Below are 21,588 nucleotides of genomic sequence, written 5' to 3' on the forward strand. Positions count from 1 at the left end.
CTTGTCCTCCATTTTCCATTTGCATGTATTGCTCTGCTTCTTTGCGGGTTGACATGTCTCGAGATCTAGCCTTAGTATGACTCTTATTCTCTTTCTCTCTCTCTCTCCCCACACATTACTTTTTAAACATTCTCACATGCTCCAGTGTCTTCTACTCTTTACACTAATTTCTGGAATCTGGCCACAGAGCCTAACTTGTCACCACCCAGAAAGTAGTGGGTCCAATCTCTTTGGAGATAAAGTCACAGTGACCAACCTCACAAGATTAATGATGAACTATGCATTTATAATGAAAAGTAGATTGTCAAAGGGTCATCAATTCAGAGCATTACACAGGGAGCTAAATTATGAACAATATACCAGTTTGTTCATTTAGAACAAGTAGTATTACAAGAAAAGAATGACCACTGGAGTTCTCTAGTAAGTGCATTTTCCCCACAAGGACATTCCAGGTGGGAAGCTAAATTATAATCAGAAGACCACTAGGTTAGCATGGAATAAGAATAGGGGGAAATAATTACATGATTCAAATATTTAACAGCATCAGGCTGATAGTCACAGGTGTATCTAGCTCTACAATAGGGCAAAAGCTGCCAACGGGACCCAGCAAGTAGAGTAATTGTTAAAGACACCGTCTCCCCTCAATGAATAAATGAATGAATGAATGTGGAACAACAGTCTTGAGATCATTTCTACTTTACCATTACATTAGAGTTACTTGTTGAAATATTGACCCCTTTGCAAGATCTGAGCTGCAAGATGTCATGGGCCACATGTGCTCATCACTATTGTCTTCACCGTCAAGCATAGTGCCTGGCACTTAGTAGACAGAAGGCAATAAATGTTTATTAAAATTAAAGTCATCCAGACATTTATAAATATAAATAAAATACCTTCCAAAGTTGGCTTTAAATGTGAGTTAGCCAGAATGTCCTATTGTGTGTTTTTTCTTGCTTTTCAAAGTTTATTAAGTCAAATAAATAGAATGCCTTGATTTCAAATGTTTAAATTTGGTTCATATATTTGAAAACTGTGAAATAGTAGACCACGCAGTTTTCATTTTGTCCATCTTATTTCTATAAACTTCAACTACTTGTTTCTCCTACCCCGTGACTAAACCCCAATTCCACCCCCACCCCTTTATCTTTGATGTTTCTCATTCTCCATAGGTGGAGGATGTGCCAGCAAAGAGAGGAAAGAACAGATTCTGTGTGCGTATATGGGCTAACCCGGGGCACTCATGGGGTTAAAAGTGCTGCAGTAATATTAAGCACATGTTTCAAGTCAGCAGGGTGCCAGCCTGAGATGTCCTCAAAGCCTAATTTGATAGATATTATGCCATACACTGCTGCAAGTAGTAATGAAGAAAGTAAAAATTTTATGGATGAGCAAAATAGGAGCTCTTATGGATGGAGTGTTTTTAAATCAGGTGTATAATTTACCCAGTATCAGACCACATGTAGGGTGCATTACTCAATTGAACTTACAAGCAGATAGGAAAGCAGTTTCTTTTAATAAGCACTTCTTCAACTTATTGGCTCTACAATTACTTGCACCAAATTACCAGCAGCTGCTGCCTGTTTGGTATTTTATCCTAGACAAGGAGTTACATTAGTTTCTAATCAACAAGCCATTCAAGGACTCTTTATAATTTTTAGCTTAATTCCACTTTTATTTGGAATTTATTAATTGAAATATCCAATATTTTCATGACAGTATTTTGCTTAGCTTCTTTTAACAGGAAACCTATTCAACTGCTGAGGTGATGGGAAAAGGGAGGGAAGATACCCACCAAACTTATTTCTGATATTTGCAACATTATACAAACTCTACTAGATTCATGTTGCCTTATAGTCTGAATTTTGACATTTCAATTGCTTTTGTAAAAATACTGATACCGTATTTAAACTTTTTTTACATTTGCAGTCAATAAATTGTTTTGTCTCTAAATAGCATATCCCCATGCACAGAAGTTCACTGCAAGTTTAAATATTAACCAATTCAGTTTAATACAGGCCTTCTCAAGTTTGGCACTATTGACATTTTGGGCTTGCTAACTCTTTTTTTGGGGAATGTCCTGAATATTGCAGGATGTTCAGGCAAGATCCCTGGCCTCTACCCACTAGATGCCAGTGGCACCTCCACACCTCCAACCCCCTGTTGTAACAACCAAGAATGCCTGCACATGTCACATCACCCCAGATGATTTAACAGATTTGAAGGAATTAAAGGGAAAAGTGTTTCAGAAACAGTTGTAAGGGAAAGTATATTTTCAATTCATATGTTAAACACTTTTCAAAGTATTTATATAAAGATTGTGTTTGTGTGTGTGCTAGCCCATATATGCTTGCTTTATGAGGAACTATAAAATGAATTCATGACAGAATTTAACTACACAAAATGCAATTATTTAAATATTACTCTATTTTCAAGCTGCTTTCAGATCCAAAGGCAAAAGGAAACCGAAAACAACACCACCTGCTAATAGCTAAATAAAGTAAATATTTGAATAGCTCTAACTGCAGAAAGACAGACCTGTGGTCTAATTTTAGACAAGTGTGGTTTTATTGTTATGCCAGTAGAGCCAAGAAATCTAATTTGAGACGAAATTCATTTTTTGAAATTATATTATACATTATTGCCAACTTTAAATTACAAATCAGAAAAATATGAACATAAAATGCTAATGACCAATGATAAACCATAAAAAATGGCAAATACAGTTCAAGATTTTTCTCATAGGGCTTTCAAATCCACAGTTGTCTTTTTAAAGACCAGAATCAAAATAGGTAATGTCAAGAACAACTAGAGTACCGTATACACACTGAAAAACAGCAAAAGTGAAGGAAAGTTAAATTGCCATCCCAAAGTCTCCTTCACTGAGAACTTACCATCTACCGTCTTCCATCTAGTCCTATGTCAAAAGATCCAAATAACATCCATTGGAAGATGGTTCCTTCTTAGCGTAATATAGAACCTTATGGTGCAAAACTTGAAAGGTCATTTATACTTACCAGGGCCCCTCCCCAAGTTTACCCTAATTAGATACCCTCCATAACAAGCTTCTCAAACTTTAATGTATATATGGATCACCTGGACATCTTGTCAAACTGTGGATTCTTATTGAGTGGGTCTGGGGCCTTAGGCAGACTTTCTAACAAGCTTCCAGATGATGCCAATCCATGGACCACACTTTGAAGAGCAAGGATTTGTTTACAACAGCCCCACCAGCTGATCATCAAGCCTGATCTTGAACATTCTCAGGAGGCCAATAACAGAGAAAATCCTAACTCCAAAAAAGAATACAACGTTTGTGTACCGAGTGAAATCTTAATTTTCAGGCTCTTTCTGGAAATAGTGCCTCAACCATGGAAAACTTTAGCAGCCAGTTTAAAAAAATTTTACATAATTAAACAAAATTACTGAAAAATAATTGCTAAATCTCAACCTACTGACATCAATAAAAAATGGAGTCCTTCTAATAGTCTACAAAATTCAAAAATAATTGGATCTTCATACAAACCATGGCTTCTGTGATAGTCTAAGGACATATTCCCTTCTTACCACTGTGTCTATATGACTCCACTTAAATACTGAAAATGAGAGAACCATCGTGTCTCTAGCACAGACTCTGCAGCTATAGTCCAGCCCCTTAAAAAAAACTATAAGATTTTTCACACAGCTCTGGTATATTTTGACCATGCTGACAGAAACATGTCATAAGTCTGTTATTTTATAAGGAAATAAGGAGAATGGCATTAAGTTAGTGGATTCACTACTTTTCCCTGAGACAAGAAACATATCCTCCCATTACCTGAAAAATTCAAGGAACTTTCAGTTCCCAGAAGATTCAGATGCATGACCTTAAAGCCAGACTTAAAAAAGCACCATTAATTCATGATTATAGTTTGCAGATAATCCAAATCCTCCATTTTACATCAGTGGTTTCGCTTCAGCCTATTTTATGGCTATCCTAGTCCTCTACCCAGCAAAGAAAAATAAAACTCAATAGTTTTAAACAATGAGTTATTTTTTTCTTGTTCCTTTTTTAATGGAAGTAGAGTTGATTTACAATGTTGTGTCAATCTCTGCTGCACAGCCAAGTGACTCAGTTATCCATTATGGTTTATCCCAGGAGATTGGATATAAAACCAAGAACTAATATGTGATCCTGATGTCACTGAATGATCTTGTGGTCACCTTAAATATTCAGAATATTAACAACCGGCAGTGCTTGGGCTTCAAGCAATCGAAGAGAATCCTCAACCAATCAGAATGGACACCATGCATAAGCAATCAGCATGGCCACACAGGTGCATGCTAGCCAGACTGGCCTGCCTTTGAACAACAGGAAGACAGAAATCCCCATGGACGGTGTAGTGCCATAGGGCAGTTTTATCATGGGTAGACTTAGACCAGGAAAGACTTGTACTCAGAATAGGGATAAATGTGTAGTTTCCTCCAGAGTGAAGTTCCTTGGGAATCAACACTGACGTCAATCATATTTAACACATTTATAAATGTTCAAGAAGCCCAAATTTATTCAATGTGAAAACTCCAAATTTGTAGCTAAGAAAAAGGGTAAAATATAGGTATGAAAATCAAACCAATTTGTACAAGTGGATAGAAAAGTAATAAATAGTCTTCAACTTAGTAAGTATAAGGTAACATATTTTATGATACATGACATAGGTATAAAATGAACAGCCCTGAACTATCAGCTTCAGGCAGAGAAAGTACATGCCTAGGAGTCACTGTTAGTTCCCCAAGGAAACTGACTGAATCGTCTATTGGGGTTGAAAAGTGAAGAAAACATAAATGTATAAAGAAGAATATAGACACTTACATGTGGAATCTAAGAAACAAAGCAAGCAAACAAAACAAAAGAAGACTCATAGATATGGAGAACAATTGGTCAATGCCAGAGGTTGGGGAGTGGGGTGGGGGCAAAATAGGTAAAGGGGATTAAAAGGTGCAAACCTCCAGTTATATAATAAGTTGTGAGCAAAAAAGGAGAAGAAATGGGGGGGAGGTGAGGGGGAGGAAAAGAAGGGGAAGAAGAGGAAGAAGAAGGAAGGGGGAAGAGGAGGAGGGGAGAGGGGAAAAGGGAAGAAGGAGGGGAAGAGAGGAAGGGGAAAGGGGAAGAGGAAGAGGAAGAAGAAGAAGAGTAGAAATCCAACTGAAATTAGCATCCTATATAACCTCAGTGCTTACACTTTTGAATGCCACGAGAGATTATGGTTGTCGCAAATCAAAAATGTTAACAAAGAAGCTAGAGAAGGCATAAGCAAAAGAGGAAATAGCAACTAGCATGTTAGGGTGTTGCTATTTGAGTCATATTGAAACATTGGCCTCTTCATCCTGGAAAGGCAACTGCTAAATAGGGAACTTGATTAAAATGTATACAATTAAAAATGATCTGGGTAACGTGGTCACAGGCTTGTTCCCCAGTAGAATGGTGGAACATCCTTTGAAACTTTAGTAAAATAAGTTTAGACACTAAAAGGAAGAAGTGGTTAGCAAATTTACGGAACTCAATTTCACCAGTATCATCTCCCTCAACTTCCCTCCCACAAGAGTTAACACAGGAAGGAAATAAAGACTTCAGGTAGGAGTTCATTCCTCTATTCAGTAACAAGCACCAGGCTAAAAGCTGAGACAATGATGACGAGTAAAACATACATGGTTCCTGCTCTGTTGAGAGTCAACTGGATTAGTTGACCGAATGGAGTGACAGATAAATACTTAAAAATCACACCAATAATGTAAAATTATAACTGAAATTAAAACTCTGAAGAAGAAGCACATGGTCCTATCACAGTGTCTAGCAGTGGGCTTTGACCTAACTAGAAGAAGGTGACTGTTTGGAAGTGTGCTGATATCTTAGAGATGGGGATAATTTGAACTAACTGGTTAAAAAGAAATAAATGGCTACTAAATAAAGCCAGACTATTCTTTAATGTTCAGGGTACACTAAAGCGTCCCATTTAACCAATATTATGCCCACTTCAGTGGCAGGTACGTGAAGGACAGACTACTGGAATTTCCAATGACAACAAACACTGGGAGAATGACACAGAAGTCTGATACCAAAGAAAAATTCTTCAGCTATAAATAATATAGAATTAATTGGCATCTCTTAAATGGAGGTACCTAGTGAAAATATCATTTTGAATAATGCGCACTGCCTCCCAGGATATAGCTAGCCCATTTGAAAGGTGAGAAATCTATACCAAGAGTGGTTATATAAGTTGCCCTACATCTGTGCTTTACACAGAATCAGCTGACTTCTTCCAAATTTCACTGAAAAGGGAAATTAATAAAAAATTTATATGGCCATCGTTGCACTCTCTAGTTTGATTTATATCATAATTAGTTCTGAAATACCTACTTGCTACCAGAGTATGAACTTGTGACAGATCATGTTTTTCATTTGTGCATCCGTAGCAGAAAGCACGGGGCCATGCTCATAGCAGTCGATCCATAAATGTTTGTTGACTTGAAAGACAACAGTTAAGGCTTTAATTTATAACACCGGTCACTGACTAACAATCATTATCTACTTCATTTGTGTTGGTGAACACTGACATTTAAGGATGTTCTGTTGATACATATACCAGGAGCCTCCCAAACAGGAACACAGCCCTGCTCTCAAGCTTGACAGGGCTGTCTTTACCATCTGACGCTCTCAATCCCAGAAAATCCTCCTTCTTGCCAAACATAGTCATTATGTCCAAATGCACATTTTGCGGCACTAAAATGTTGACTTTGAAGTTCAACAAAAGCCATTTTAGTTCCTTTATTTCTATTTTCTCTTTAAAGACACCATTCTGCAGTTAGCAAAATTCTACTCAGATTGGTAACTGCTATCCTGATCTCCAGTCTTGTACATCCCTATCCTATACTACTCCATGAGGGGGTGGGAAACTGCTGTGAGAATTTCTTCCTGAAAGCTAGGGCTTTCAATATTTACACTATATCGATATTTACACAATATATTACATAAAATATATTTTTATGAATGTGAGATCTAGTATATGTACACAGTAGAAATTCTCTTAAATAACCTTCCCTTATTCATTTTACCAGCATAACTAATGCTTTTCAGTCCCATATACTGTAGTTGATACCTAAGACATACTTAACGGTCACAGCTAGTAAATCACTCCCTAGAAAATCCAAACGCAACTGTATCTTCAGTTGCATTGTAGGCTTACCAAGCATTGGCTAAATTTGTTTCCAAACCTCTTCATTTCAGGTGTACTTGCTATTGCGAGTCTGTAATTTTAATTAGTATTAATGTATATCTGATGAAATATGAGTGAGAAAACAAAAAGATGTGGTCTAAAAAATACAATGAATGCTTTGTTATAAGAGCAAGTAACTGAAAAGTAATTTTTGTTGAATTGGTTGTGGGGGATATAACTGCAAAAGACTGGAGAAAGTTATAAAAGTCTGGAAGTTTCTGCCTTGAGATTTCTTCAGACGTGAATTTAAGTTTTAGCTTCAGTGTACACAGATCAAAACTAGAAATATTATACAATATATTATGGATGTGGTTTATGTAAAAGAAACAAGAGAGAACTTTAATCAATGGATCCATATTCAAAGAAACTACCATGAACCTACATTAAAAAACTGGTGAATGAATATCTTGTACGTGTTCTCAGCTAAAATAAAAGATTTCAGTTATGTAAGTACCATTTTTAATGAATCTGTTCTTTCACAGACTTTTTCAATTAATCAACTACCTAAAGATCCCATTCACAAGAAATCAAAGCTACTGTATTTTGGTTCTGAATATGTTTATTTTACCTTCTTCCATTAAAAATTCAAACCAATAAAAAGACCATTTTTTCTTTTATTTTTCAGAAATTTCTCTTTCACAGCATCACTCCATTCATTTGGGTCAGAGTTTTGCAAACTGCCACCCACCTTGTTGCTCAGACCAAAACCTATGAGCTGTCCTTAATCCACTGCTTTTCCTCATCACTTATATCTGATCCATCAACAAATATTGTTAATTCTGCTTCTAAAATATATTATAAATCATTTCACATCTCTTCACTGGATTATAAAAGGCAAGGGAGAGAAAGGTTCAAAATGAAGAGGTAGATGGGATTGGTCATGAATGGCCTTGTAGGTCATGGTAAGTAGTTTGAATTTTGTTCCAAATATGATGAGAAACTATTAGATTATCCTGTCACATGACGAAATAATTATGAGAGGGTCCAGAAATGGGAACATGGGAAAAATAGTGGGCTACACGAAATTAATCCACAATGGTGGCTTTCATGGGGTAGTAAATTTAGTAAAAATTAATTACACTTGGCATATATTCTAAAGATTGAGTCAACAGAACCTACTGAATGTGGGGAGTATAAATGAAAGAGAAATGGAAATGCATGCAGCCTAGGTGTTTTAACCCTACATCTGGTTGAAAAGAGGGGCCATTTAATGAGAATGAAGAGAGGGTAGAAGAACAAGTTTGGTGGTATAGGTGGAGAAGCAAGGATAAGGACATGTAGAATCAAGAGCTCTGTTGCTAAATTGAGTTATTAAATAAGCAATTCGGTTTTTTTCGGAAGGAGCTTCAAGATGGCGGAAGAGTAAGATGCAGAGATCACCTTCCTCCCCACAAATACATCAGAAATCCATCTACATGTGGAACAACTCCTACAGAACACCTACTGAACGCTGGCAGAAGACCTCAGGCCTCCCATAAGGCAAGAAACTCCCCACGTACCTGGTTAGGGCAAAAGAAAAAAGAATAAACAGAGACAAAAGAATAGGGACGGGACCTGCACCAGCGGGAGGGAGCCGTGAAGGAGGAAAGGATTCCACACACTAGGAAGGCCCTTCGTGGGCAGAGACTGCGGGTGGCGGAGGAGAGCGCAGCAACAGGGGTGCAGAGGGCAAAGCAGAGAGATTCCCGCACAGGGGATCAGAGCCAACCGGCACTCACCAGCCTGAGAGGCTTCTCTGCTCACCCGCCGGGGCGGGCGGGGGCTGGGAGCTGAGGCTCGGGCTTCGGGTAGGATCCCAGGGAGAGGACTGGGGTTGGCTGCGTGAACACAGCCTGAAGGGGTTAATGCGCCACGGCTAGCCGTGAGGGAGTCCGGGAAAAGGTCTAGAGCTGCCAAAGAGGCAAGAGACTTCTTGCCTCTTTCTTTCCTGGTGCACAAGGAGAGGGGATTCAGAGCGCCGCTTAAAGGAGCTCCAGAGACTGGCGCGAGCCGCGGCTACCAGTGCGGAGCCCAGAAGCGGGCATGAGACGCTAAGGCTGCTGCTGCCGCCACCAAGAAGCCTGTGTGCGAGCACAGGTCACTATCCACACCTCCCCTCCCGGGAGCCTATGCACCCCACCACTGCCAGGGTCCCGTGATCCAGGGACAACTTCCCCGGGAGAACGCACAGCACGCCTCAGGCTGGTGCAACGTCACACTGGCCTCTGCCGCTGCAGGCTCACCCAGCATCCATACCCCTCGCTCCCCCGGGCCTGAGTGAACCTGAGCCCCCGAATCAACTGCTCCTTTAACCCCGTCCTGTCTGAGCGAAGAACAGACGCCCTCCGGCGACCTACACGCAGAGGCGGGGCCAAATCCAAAGCTGAACCCCAGGAGCTGTGCAAACAAAGAAGAGAAAGGGAAATTTCTCCCAGCAGCCTCAGGAACAGTGGATTAAATCTCCACAATCAACTTGATGTACCCTGCATCTGTGGAATACCTGAATAGACAATGAATCATCCCAAATTGAGGAGGTGGACTTCGGGAGCAACTATATATATATATTTTTTTTTTTTCCCTTTTTCTCTTTTGGTGAGTGTGTTTGAGTATGTTTCTGTGTGTGATTTTGTCTGTATACCTTTGCTTTTACCATTTGTCTTGGGTTCTGTCTGTCCTTTTTTTTTTTTTTTACTTAAATTTTTTTTCTTAAGTACGTTTTATTTATTTTAATAACTTTATTTTATTTTATCTTCTTCTTTCTTTCTTTCTTTTTTTTCTCCCTTTTACTCTGAGCCTTGTGGAGGACAGGCTCTTGGTGCTCCAGCAAGGCATCAGGGCTGTGCCACTGAGGTGGGAGAGCCAAGTTCAGGACACTGGTGCACAAGAGACCTCCCAGCTCCACGTAATATCAAACAGCGAAAATCTCCCAGAGATCTCCATCTCAACGCCAAGACCCAGCTCCACTCAATGACCAGCAAGCTACAGTGCTGGACACCCTACTGCAAACAACTAGCAAGACAGGAACATGATCCCATCCATTAGCAGAGAGGCTGCCTAAAAGCATAATAAGGCCACAGACACCACAAAACACACCACCAGACATGGACCTGCCCACCAGAAAGACAAGATCCAGCCTCATCCACCACACCACAGGCACTAGCCCCCTCCACCAGGAAGCCTACACAGCCCACGGAACCAACCTTAGCCACTGGGGACAGACACCAAAAACAACGGGAATGACGAACCTGAAGCCTGCGAAAAGCAGACCCCAAACACAGGAAGTTAAGCAAAATGAGAAGACAGAGAAACACAAAGCAGATGAAGGAGCAAGGCGAAACCCCAGCAGACCTAACAAATGAAGAGGAAATAGGCAGTCTACCTGAAAAATAATTCAGAATAATGATAGTAAAGATGACCCAAAATCTTGAAAATGGAATGGAGAAAATACAAGAAACGTTTAACAAGGACCTAGAAGAACTAAAGGGCAAACAAACATGATGAACAACACAACAAATGCAATTAAAAATTCTCTAGAAGGGATCAATAGCAGAATAACTGAGGCAGAAGAACGGATAAGTGACACAGAAGATAAAATAGTGGAAATAACTACTGTAGAGCAGAATAAAGAAAAAAGAATGAAAAGAATTGAGGACAGTCTCAGAGACCTCTGGAACAACATTAAATGCACCAACATTCGAATTATAGGGGTCCCAGGAGAAGAAGAGAAAAAAAAAGGGACTGAGAAAATATTTGAAGAGATTATAGTTTAAAACTTCCCTAATATAAGAAAGGAAATAGTTATTCAAGTCCAGGAAGCACAGAGAGTCCCATACAGGAAAAATCCAAGGAGAAAGACGCCAAGACACATATTAATCAAACTATCAAAAATTAAATACAAAGAACACATATTAAAATCAGCAAGGGAAAAACAACAAATAACACATAAGGGAATCCCCATAAGGTTAACAGCTGGTCTTTCAACAGAATCTCTGCAAGACAGAAGGGAGTGGCAGGACACATATAAAGTGATGAAGGAGAAAAACCTACAACCAAGATTGCTCTACCCAGCAAGGATCTCATTCAGATTTGACAGAGAAATTAAAACATTTACAGACAAGCAAAAGCTAAGAGAATTCAGCACCACCAAACCAGCTTTACAACAAATGCTAAAGGAACTTCTCCAGGCAGAAAACACAAGAGAAGAAAAACACCTACAATAATAAACCCAAAACAATTAAGAAACTGGTAATAAGAACATACATATCGATAATTACCTTAAATGTAAAAGGATTAAATGCTCCAACCAAAAGACATCGATTGGCTGAATGGATACAAAAACAAGACCCATATATATGCTGTCAACAAGAGACCCACTTCAGTGAAAGTGAAAGGATGGAAAAAGATATTCCATGGAAATCAAAAGAAAGCTGGAGTAGCAATTCTCATATCAGACAAAAAAGACTTTAAAACAAAGACTATTAGAAGAGACAAAGAAGGACACTACATAATGATCAAGGGATCAATCCAAGAAGAAGGTATAACAATTGTAAATATTTATACATCCAACATAGCAGCACCTCAATACATAAGGCAAATACTAACAGCCATAAAAGGAGAAATCGACAGTAAACATACAATCATAGTAGGGGAATTTAACACCCCACTTTCACCAATGGACAGATCATCCAAAATGAAAATAAATAAGGAAGTACAAGCTTTAAATGATACATTAAACAAGATGGACTTAATTGATATTTATAGAACATTCCATCCAAAAACAACAGAACACACTTTCTTCTCAAGTGCTCATGGAACATTCTCCAGGATAGATCATATTTTGGGTCACAAATCAAGCCTTGGTAAATTAAAGAAAATTGAAATCATATCAAGTATCTTTTCTGACCACAATGCTATGAGACTAGATATCAATTACAGGAAAAAATCTGTAAGAAATACAAACACAGGTAGGCTAAACAACACACTACTTAATAACCAAGAGATCACTGAAGAAATCAAAGAGGAAATGAAAACATACCTAGAAACAAATGACCGTAAAAACATGACAACCCAAAACCTATGGGATGCAGCAAAAGCAGTTCTAAGAGGGAAGTTTATATCAATACAATCCTATCTTAAGAAACAAGAAACATCTCAAATAAACAACCTAACCTTACACCTAAAGCAATTAGAGAAAGAAGAACAAAAAAACCCCAAAGTTAGCAGAAGGAAAGATATCATAAGGATCACATCAGAAATAAATAAATGAAAAAAAAATGAAGGAAACAATAGCAAAGATCAATAAAACTAAAAGCTGGTTCTTTGGGAAGATAAACAAAATTGATAAACCATTAACCAGACTCATCAAGAAAAAAAAGGGAGAAGACTCAAATCAATAGAATTAGAAGTGAAAAAGGAGAAGTAACAAATGACACTGCAGAAATACAAAGGATCATGAGAGATTACTACAAGCAACTATATGCCAATAAAATGGACAACCTGAAAGAAATGGACAAATTCTTAGAAATTCACAACCTTCCAAGACTGAATCAGGAAGAAATAGAAAATATGAACAGACCAATCACAAGCACTGAAATTGAAACTGTGATTAAAAATCTTCCAACAAACAAAAGCCCAGGACCAGGTGGCTTCACAGGTGAATTCTATCAAACATTTAGAGAAGAGCTAACACCTATCCTTCTCAAATTCTTCCAAAATACAGCAGAGGGAGGAACACTCCCAAACTCATTTAACGAGGCCACCATCACTCTGATACCAAAACCAGACAAAGATGTTCACAAAGAAAGAAAACTACAGGCTAATATCACTGATGAACACAGATGCAAAAATCCTCAAGATAATACTAGCAAACAGAATCCAACAGCACGTTAGAAGGATCATACACTATGATAAAGTGGGGTTTATCTCAGGAATGCAAGGATTCTTCAGTATATGCAAATCAATCAACATGATACACCATATTAACAAATTGAAGGAGGAAAACCATATGATCATCTCAATAGATGCAGAGAAAGCTTTCAACAAAATTCAACACCCATTTATGATGAAAACCTGCCAGAAAGTAGGCATAGAGGGAAATTTCCTCAACATAATAATGTCCATATAAGACAAACCCACAGCCAACATCGTCCTCAATGGTGAAAAACCGAAACCATTTCCATTAAGATCAAGAACAAGACAAAGTTGCCCACTCTCACCACTATTATTCAACATAGTTTTGGAAGTTTTAGCCATAGCAATCAGAGAAGAAAAAAAATAAAAGGAATCCAGATTGGAAAAGAAGAAGTAAAACTGTTCACTGTTTAAAGATGACATGATACTATACATAGAGAATCCTCAAGATGCTACCAGAAAACTACTAGGGCTAATCGATGAATTTGGTAAAGTAGCAGGATACAAAATTAATGCACAGAAATCTCTTGCATACCTATACACTAACGATGAAAAATCTGAAAGTGAAATTAAGAAAACGCTCCCATTTACCACTGCAACAAAGAGAATAAAGTATCTAGGAATAAACATACCTAAGGAGACAAAAGACCTGTATGCAGAAAATTATAAGACACTGATAAAATAAAGATGACACAAACAGATGGAGAGATATATCATGTTTTTGTATTGGAAGGATCAACATTGTGAAAATGGCTCTACTACCCAAAGCAATCTACAGATTCAATGTAATCCCTAACAAACTACCGCTGGCATTTTTCACAGAACTAGAACAAAAAATTTCACAATTTGTATGGAAACACAAAAGACCCCAAATAGCCAAAGCAATCCTGACAAAGAAAAACAGAGCTGGAGGAATCGGGCTCCCTGACTTCAGACTATACTACAAAGCTACAGTAATCAAGACAGTATGGTACTGCCACAAAAACAGAAAGATAGATCAATGGAACAGGATAGAAAGCCCAGAGATAAACCCACGCACATATGGTCACCTTATCTTTGATAAAGGGGGCAAGAATATACAGTGGAGAAAAGACAGCCTCTTCAATAAGTGGTGCTGGGAAAACTGGACAGCGACATGTAAAAGAATAAAATTAGAACACTCCCTCACCCCATACACAAAAATAAACCTAAAATGGATTAAATACCTAAATGTAAGGCCAGACACCATCAAACTCTTAGAGGAAAACATAGGCAGAACACTCTATGACATAAATCACAGCAAGATCCTTTGTGACCCACCTCTTAGAGAAATGGAAATAAAAACAAAAATAAACAAATGGGACCTAATGAAACTTCAAAGCTTTTGCACAGCAAAGGAAACCATAAATAAGAGCAAAAGAAAACACTCAGAATGGGAGAAAATATTTGCAAATGAAGCAACTGACAAAGGATTAATCTCCAAAACATACAAGCAACTCATGCAGCTCAATATCAAAAAAACAAACAACCCAATCCAAAACTGGGCAGAAGACCTAAATAGACATTTCTCCAAAGAAGATATACAGATTGCCAGCAGACACATGAAAGAATGCTCAACATCATTAATCATTAGAGAAATGCAAATCAAAACTACAATGACATATCATCTCACAGTGGTCAGAATGGCCATCATCAAAAAATCTAGAAACAGTAAATGCTGGAGAGCGTTTGGAGAAGAGGGAACCCTCTTGCACTGCTGGTGGGCATGTAAGTTGATACAGCCACTATGGAGAACAATATGGAGGTTCCTTAAAAAGCTAAAAGTAGAACTACCATATGACCAAGCAATCCCACTACTGGGCATATACCCTGAGAAAACCAAAATTCAAAAAGAGTCATGTACCAAAATGTTCATTGCAGCCCTATTCATAATAGCCAGGACATGGAAACAACCTAAGTGTCCATCAATAGATGAGTGGATAAAGAAGATGTGGCACATATATACAATGGAATATTACTCAGCCATAAAAAGGAACGAAACTGGGTTATTTGTCGTGAGGTGGATGGACCTAGAGTCTGTCATACAGAGTGAAGTAAGTCAGAAAGAGAAACAAATCCCATATGCTAACACATATATATGGAATCTAAAAAAAAAAGAAATGGTCATGAAGAACCTAGGGGCAAGATGGGAATAAAGATGCAGGCCTATTAGAGAATGGAGTTGAGGATATGGGGCGGGGGAATTGTAAGCTGGGACAAAGTGAGAGAGTGGCATGGACATATATACACTACCAAACATAAAATAGATAGCTAGTGGGAAGCAGCTGCATAGCACAGGGAGATCAGCTCAGTGCTTTGTGACCACCTAGAGGGGTGGGATAGGGAGGCTGGGAGGGAGGGAGATGCAAGAGGGAAGAGATACAGGAACATATGTATATTTATAACTGATTCACTTTGTTATAAAGCAGAAAGTAACACACCATTGTAAAACAATTATAGTCCAATAAAGTTGTTAAAAAAATAAGCAATTCAATATATGACTACAGTCAAAAAAGCTGGATCTATAAATTTAGAAATCATCAGGATATATGTGGTATATAAAGCCACACGACAAGGTAAAATCACCAGGAGGCAATTCATATTTAGAATTACATAAGAGAAAGCAAAAAGAAAGAGTTGGCAGAGGAGATTGAGGATAATAGATGGAAATTTAGGAAATTGTGGTGTCAGCTATCTAAGGAAAGATAGAATTTCAAGGAGGAGAGAGATGTCAACGATAACTGCGAGAGAAAGTAAAATAAAGTCATAACTGAACACTGGTTTGGCAAGATGGAAGGTATCAAAGACCTTGGGAAAGGAGGCTACAGTGGAGTGGTGGAGACAAATTCTGCTTGGTATGGGTTATAAAAAGAATGGGAGGGGCTTCTCTGGTGGCGCAGTGGTTGAGAGTCTGCCTGCCGATGCAGGGGACGTGGGTTCGTGCCCCGGTCCGGGAGGATCCCACATGCCGCGGAGCGGCTGGGCCCGTGAGCCACGGCCGCTGAGCCTGCGCGTCTGGAGCCTGTGCTCTGCAACAGGAGAGGCCACAACAGTGACAGGCCCACGTACCGCAAAAAAAAAAAAAAAGAATGGGAGGTAGGAAAGGGAAGCATCAATAATACACAATACCTGCTTCACAGCTGCTGCAGCTCTTGCTAATATCTGGATCAGCAGTGACTCTAATGAATCTACCATTATGGGCAAAAAGAAGACCCATATCAATATTATCATCATTGGCCATGTGGACTCTGGCAAGTCCACCACCACTGGGTATGTCATCTACAAGTGTGGGGGTACTGACAAGAGAACCATGAGAAGTTCAAGAAGGAAGCAGCAGAGATGAGCAAGGGCTCCATCAAGTTTGCCTGGGTGCTAGACAAAATGAAGGCGGAAAGGAAATGTGGCATCACCATGACATCCCCTTATGGAAGTTTGAGACAACCAAATATTACATCACGATAACTGATGCCACAGGGACTTCATCAAAAACATTATCACTGGCCCATCCCAGGTGACTGTGCCACGCTCATCGTGGCCAGCAGCACGGGCATGTTTGAAGCAGGCATCTCCAAGAATAGGCAGACCTGTGGAGAATACGCTACTGGCCTACATGCTGGGTGTGAAGCCACTCATCACGGCTGTCAACAAGATGGACTCCGACAAACCCACCCACAGCACCCAATGCTTCCATCAAGGGAGTGAGAGCCTACATCAAGAAGATCGGCTACAACTTGGCAGTCATGGCCTTCGTGCCCATTTTGGGCTAGCATAGCCCAGCATCCACATGCCTGGTCCAGGAGCTGGAAGGTCAAGAGAAAGGAGGGAAATGCCACAGGAATGAGTGTCCTGGAAGCTCTGGGCTCCATTCTCCCTCCCACTCAACTGGTCAACGAGCCCCTGAGGCTGCCTCTACAAGGTGTGCACATGATTGGGAGCACTAGCTCTGTGCCTGTGGGCTGTGTGGAGACCAGCTTCCTGAAACCTGGGATGGAGGTCACCTTTGACTACCCCAAGGCCCTGAAGTCAGGCGATACAGCCATTGTGCAGATTTAAGGATGGTCCCCAGCAAGGCCATGTGTGTGGAGATGTTCTCTGAGTACCCACCTCTAGGCCATTTTGCTGTGCGGGACGTGAGACAAACAGTGGCCATTGGAGTCATCAAGGCTGTGGATGAGAAGTCATCCTGCAGGCAAGGTCACCAACTCAGCAGTAAAGCCGAGCAAGAAATGAAGCATGTCCCCTGCAGTTTCCTCAGCAATCTCCACTATAAAAATTACCCAACATTTGATGTATTTATTAAGGTTAATAAAACATAACTAGTCGTCAAAAAAAAAAAAAAGACCACTCTTTGCATGTGGCTGTCCAGTCTTCTCAACACCATTTACTGAAGAGACTATCCTTTCCCTCCTGAATAATCTTGACTATTTTGTTATAAATTAATTTAGCATTAAATATATATCATTTAAATTTGTTAAGAAAATAGAACTTAAATGTTTTCACACACACCCCCAAATAAAAGATAAATATGTTAGATGATGGATATGTTAATTAGATGGCAGGAAATCCTTTCACTATGTATATGCATATCAAATCACCACAATGTACACTTTAAATATCTTACAACTTTACATGTCAATTATACTTCAATATAGCTGACATTAAAGAATCAACAACTCACAGATGAATGGATAAAGAAGGTGTGGCACATATATACAATGGAATATTACTCAGCCATAAAAAGAAATGAAATTAAGTTATTTGTAGTGAGGTGGATGGACCTAGAGTCTGTCATACAGAATGAAGTAAGTCAGAAAGAGAAAAACAAATACCGTATGCTAACACATATATATGGAATCTTAAAAAAAAAAAAAAAAGGTTATGAAGAACCTAGGGGAAGGACAGGAATAAAGACAGAGATGTAGAGAACGGACTTGAGGACACGGGGAGGGGGAAGGGTAAACTGTGACAAAGTGAGAGAGTGGCATGAGCTCATATATACTACCACATGTAAAACAGCTAGCTAGTGGGAAGCAGCCACATAGCACAGGGAGACCAGCTCGGTGCTTTGTGACCACATAGAGGGGTGGGATAGGGAGGATGGGAGGGAGGGAGACGCAAGAGGGAGATATGGGGATATATGTATATGTATAGCTGATTCACTTTGTTATAAAGCAGAAACTAACACACCATTGTAAAGCAATTATACTCCAATAAAGATGTAAAAAAAAAAAAGAATCAACAACTCTTTTAGAGTTTTGCTATAAAGAGGAGCAGAGAAATAAGGTAGTGGGTAGAGGAACACATGAAGTCCAGATAAGAGCATTTATTTTTAGGATGGGATTATTATATGAAGCCCTTCAGTAGACAAGAGCGGACTGGCTTCTGTGTACAAGCAGAGGACCTGACATCAGGTAGGACAAGGACACCTTGTCCCTGTGCATAAATGGGAAGGCAGAGTATGTGGATACAAATCCACAAATTAGGCTGGTAGATTTTGGTAGTAGAAAGATAAGTTGCTTCTCTTTTGTGAATTGTGTTGAAAGTGAGAAGAGAAAAGGGGCTGCTGGAAATCTGAGGAAAGAGAAAGTGGACCATAGATTGACAAGGTATTACCAGGCAGTACTCTGTCTACCTGATGTCTCTGATCATACTTTTAAGTAGAAACTAATCAATTCATAAATGTGTTTTCCTTCACTATATGCAGGGCTTATATTTATTGTATACATTTATTATTTTTATTAATTCATGTACTGTACATTTCCCCAACTAGACTGTAATCTTTAAAATATTTTATCACTGCTCTGCTCCTAAGACCTTCACTCACACTACCTGGCATGTAGTTGGTAATTCATAAATATTTGTTGACTGAATAATTCAGTATCCACAAGTGCCTAAAATATGCTTAAAATTGAACTCATTATTACCTCACCCTTAACTCTTCCACGTACACAGCTGTTCCTCTACTTTTTATTCTATCACCGTTTATCCAACTAATTTCCCAATCCAGAAATTTGGAAATCATCCTCTGACCTCCCTCATTTCATTCTCCATGACCCAACAATCATCAAGTTCAGTCAATTCTGCCAGTTAAATATTTCTTGGAGCTATTCACTGTTCTCCATTCCTGCAGGCAATTTCCTGGTCAGGTCACCATCACCTCACTTGGATTACTGGAAAAGCATCGTAATACCTCTCCTGGTTTTCATGTTGTCCCCCCTCAAGTCCATTCTCTACATCTTTCAAAAAGTAGAAATCTTATTATGTCCTCCACAACATTCAACCCTCCACTGATTCTTCAGCAAAGCCCTCAGGATAAAATCCTCTTTTTTATGATTTATTACAGTTTTCTTAATCTGGCCTAGAACTCTACTTGGCAAGTTAAACTAATTTCAGTTCTCCAACTAATTAGTAGATCTCTATCAGCTCTTGGGTCTTCGCATGTACTTTTTCCTCCACCTGGGATATTCTCTTCACTATCAACTCCTACTCATCCTTTCTTTCTCAACTTAGAAGTCACTTTCTCTAAGAAGTCTTCTCTGAATCATGGCATTGGTTAGGTACTCCTCCTAAATGCTTCCAAAGCTCCCTGTGTATGTTGGTGTTCTATAACCTTCCTTTATAGCACTGCTTTATCCCAAACCCAGATAGTAACAAATGTTTATAGGGTAGAGTCTTATGGTTCTTGTAATGAATATATCCCTCTATCCCTCCCCCTAGCCCCTTAGAGGTAAAGAACAAAAAGTGAAGGGATAACGAGGTGCCTATTTGCTGAAGAAAAAGAAACATATTTCAACCAGGTGTCCTACAGAGGTGGCAAGAGAGGTCTGAGCAGCCCTGTGATCATGGGCCAATGAAAAAATGATGAGCACAATCCCTATATTGTCTCTTTTTTTTGAGTATAGGTTAGAATTTTATAAATAAATTTCTTAGAAAATTTGTGGTCTGGGAACTACTTGATATTATAATATTTTGTTCACCTTAGGAGTGAATCTCCTCAATGTATTTATGTTTCAAATTTGTCTCAGGCGCTTTTAATAACTAATAATAGCTTTTTTTCTATAGATTTAGTTAAATTCAGGAAGGATTTAATCGACAAATAGTATATTTTCAAGACGAAATGCTCTTAAGGATGGATGCTTCTGTGCCCAGGATGAAGATGCTCTTTGATTTTGCCTCGTGTAATTGAAAGAACACAGCTTGAAGTGTTTTTGCCCCACTTTTGTATGCATTTGGGCTAAGTTCCTTTCAGGAGCCATTCCGGTCATGCCTTTAAGCCTTTAAGCCTGGAATCCGGTAAAAGGACCGCTGAAGATTGCACCATGATTTCAGCTTATTGTATATCTTCCAAGCTGTCATGTTTGTCATTCCTGGAGTCCTGAGGCTCCTAACTGGTCTGCCTTCTCTTCATGGTTCAGAGTCCTTCTACGCTTGTCTTGTATATAACGTCCAAGTTTTCCCATTGTACTTAGTGGGAGGAATAGGCAAAAACTCATTCTCCATCTTCCTGACCCACCTCTCTGTCTACCTGGGAAGCTCTGCTGGTCTCTGCACAGTCAGTGGCCTCAGTGTCTTCCTCATCTTCACGGGGCAAGTCCCAGCTCGGCACTCTTTGGGGAAAGGAGCCTCTCTCCTCCAGCACCAAAGGGCTCAGAAGAATAACTAGCATTTAAAATACTTAAGCAAATATTTGGGAAAAGTGAGAAGTATAATTTTCATCTCTTCATCGTTACTTCACAAGCGTTATAGTAAGTCACAGGAAGTAAAAAGATAAATCATTCTAAAAAGTCAAAGTAGCATGCTTTGTAGCAAAAGATCTGATTCATTTTAAGTGAACAAGCACAAACCAACCACAATTTCTGCAGCAAACCAAATCACATGCCCAGATTTACAAGCAGAACTTTCCAGTTTTCTCATATGTGCCATTCTTTGATTATGAATATTCAAGACAGAGGCAGAACGGTCCCATGATGGGTTCTTGTCAAACTGAAAAGGCATAGGAATAGATGAGATGAAAGAAAGCAAAGAGGGGCCCCATGGATAAAGTTAATGCCTAAATTGAAATCACCTAGTATTAATCCCAACTCATCTCCTATTTATTTAAAATGTCACTATGAATCTAATAATTTTTAAAACCGCTTATGATTTTATTTCTTAGGGTATAATCATATAAACTGTATTGGGATTGACATATATACACTATAGATACCATGTATAAAATAGATAACTAATGAGAACATACTGTATCGCACTTAATGCACTGTGGTGACCTAAATGGGAAGGAAATCAAAAAAGAGGGGATATATGTATATGTATAGCTGATTCATCTTGCTGTACAGTAGAAACTAATACAACATTGTAAAGCAACTATATGGCAATAAACTTAATTTAAAAAAAATAAATAAGAAACCAGTAAAATAAATTAAAAAACCCACAA

The 21,588-nt window shown here is 39.0% G+C and overlaps 1 pseudogene; it reads left to right on the forward strand.

Moving 5' to 3' along the window:
• Nucleotides 1-16,350: 16,350 nt before the first annotated feature.
• On the forward strand, nt 16,351-17,207 carry LOC114890313 (annotated as a pseudogene).
• The last annotated feature ends 4,381 nt before the right edge of the window (nt 17,208-21,588 follow it).

The sequence above is a fragment of the Monodon monoceros genome, unplaced genomic scaffold (genome assembly GCF_005190385.1).
Source record: "Monodon monoceros isolate NGI ecotype Baffin Bay Population unplaced genomic scaffold, NGI_Narwhal_1 Super_Scaffold_11, whole genome shotgun sequence".
Classification (NCBI taxonomy): domain Eukaryota; kingdom Metazoa; phylum Chordata; class Mammalia; order Artiodactyla; family Monodontidae; genus Monodon; species Monodon monoceros.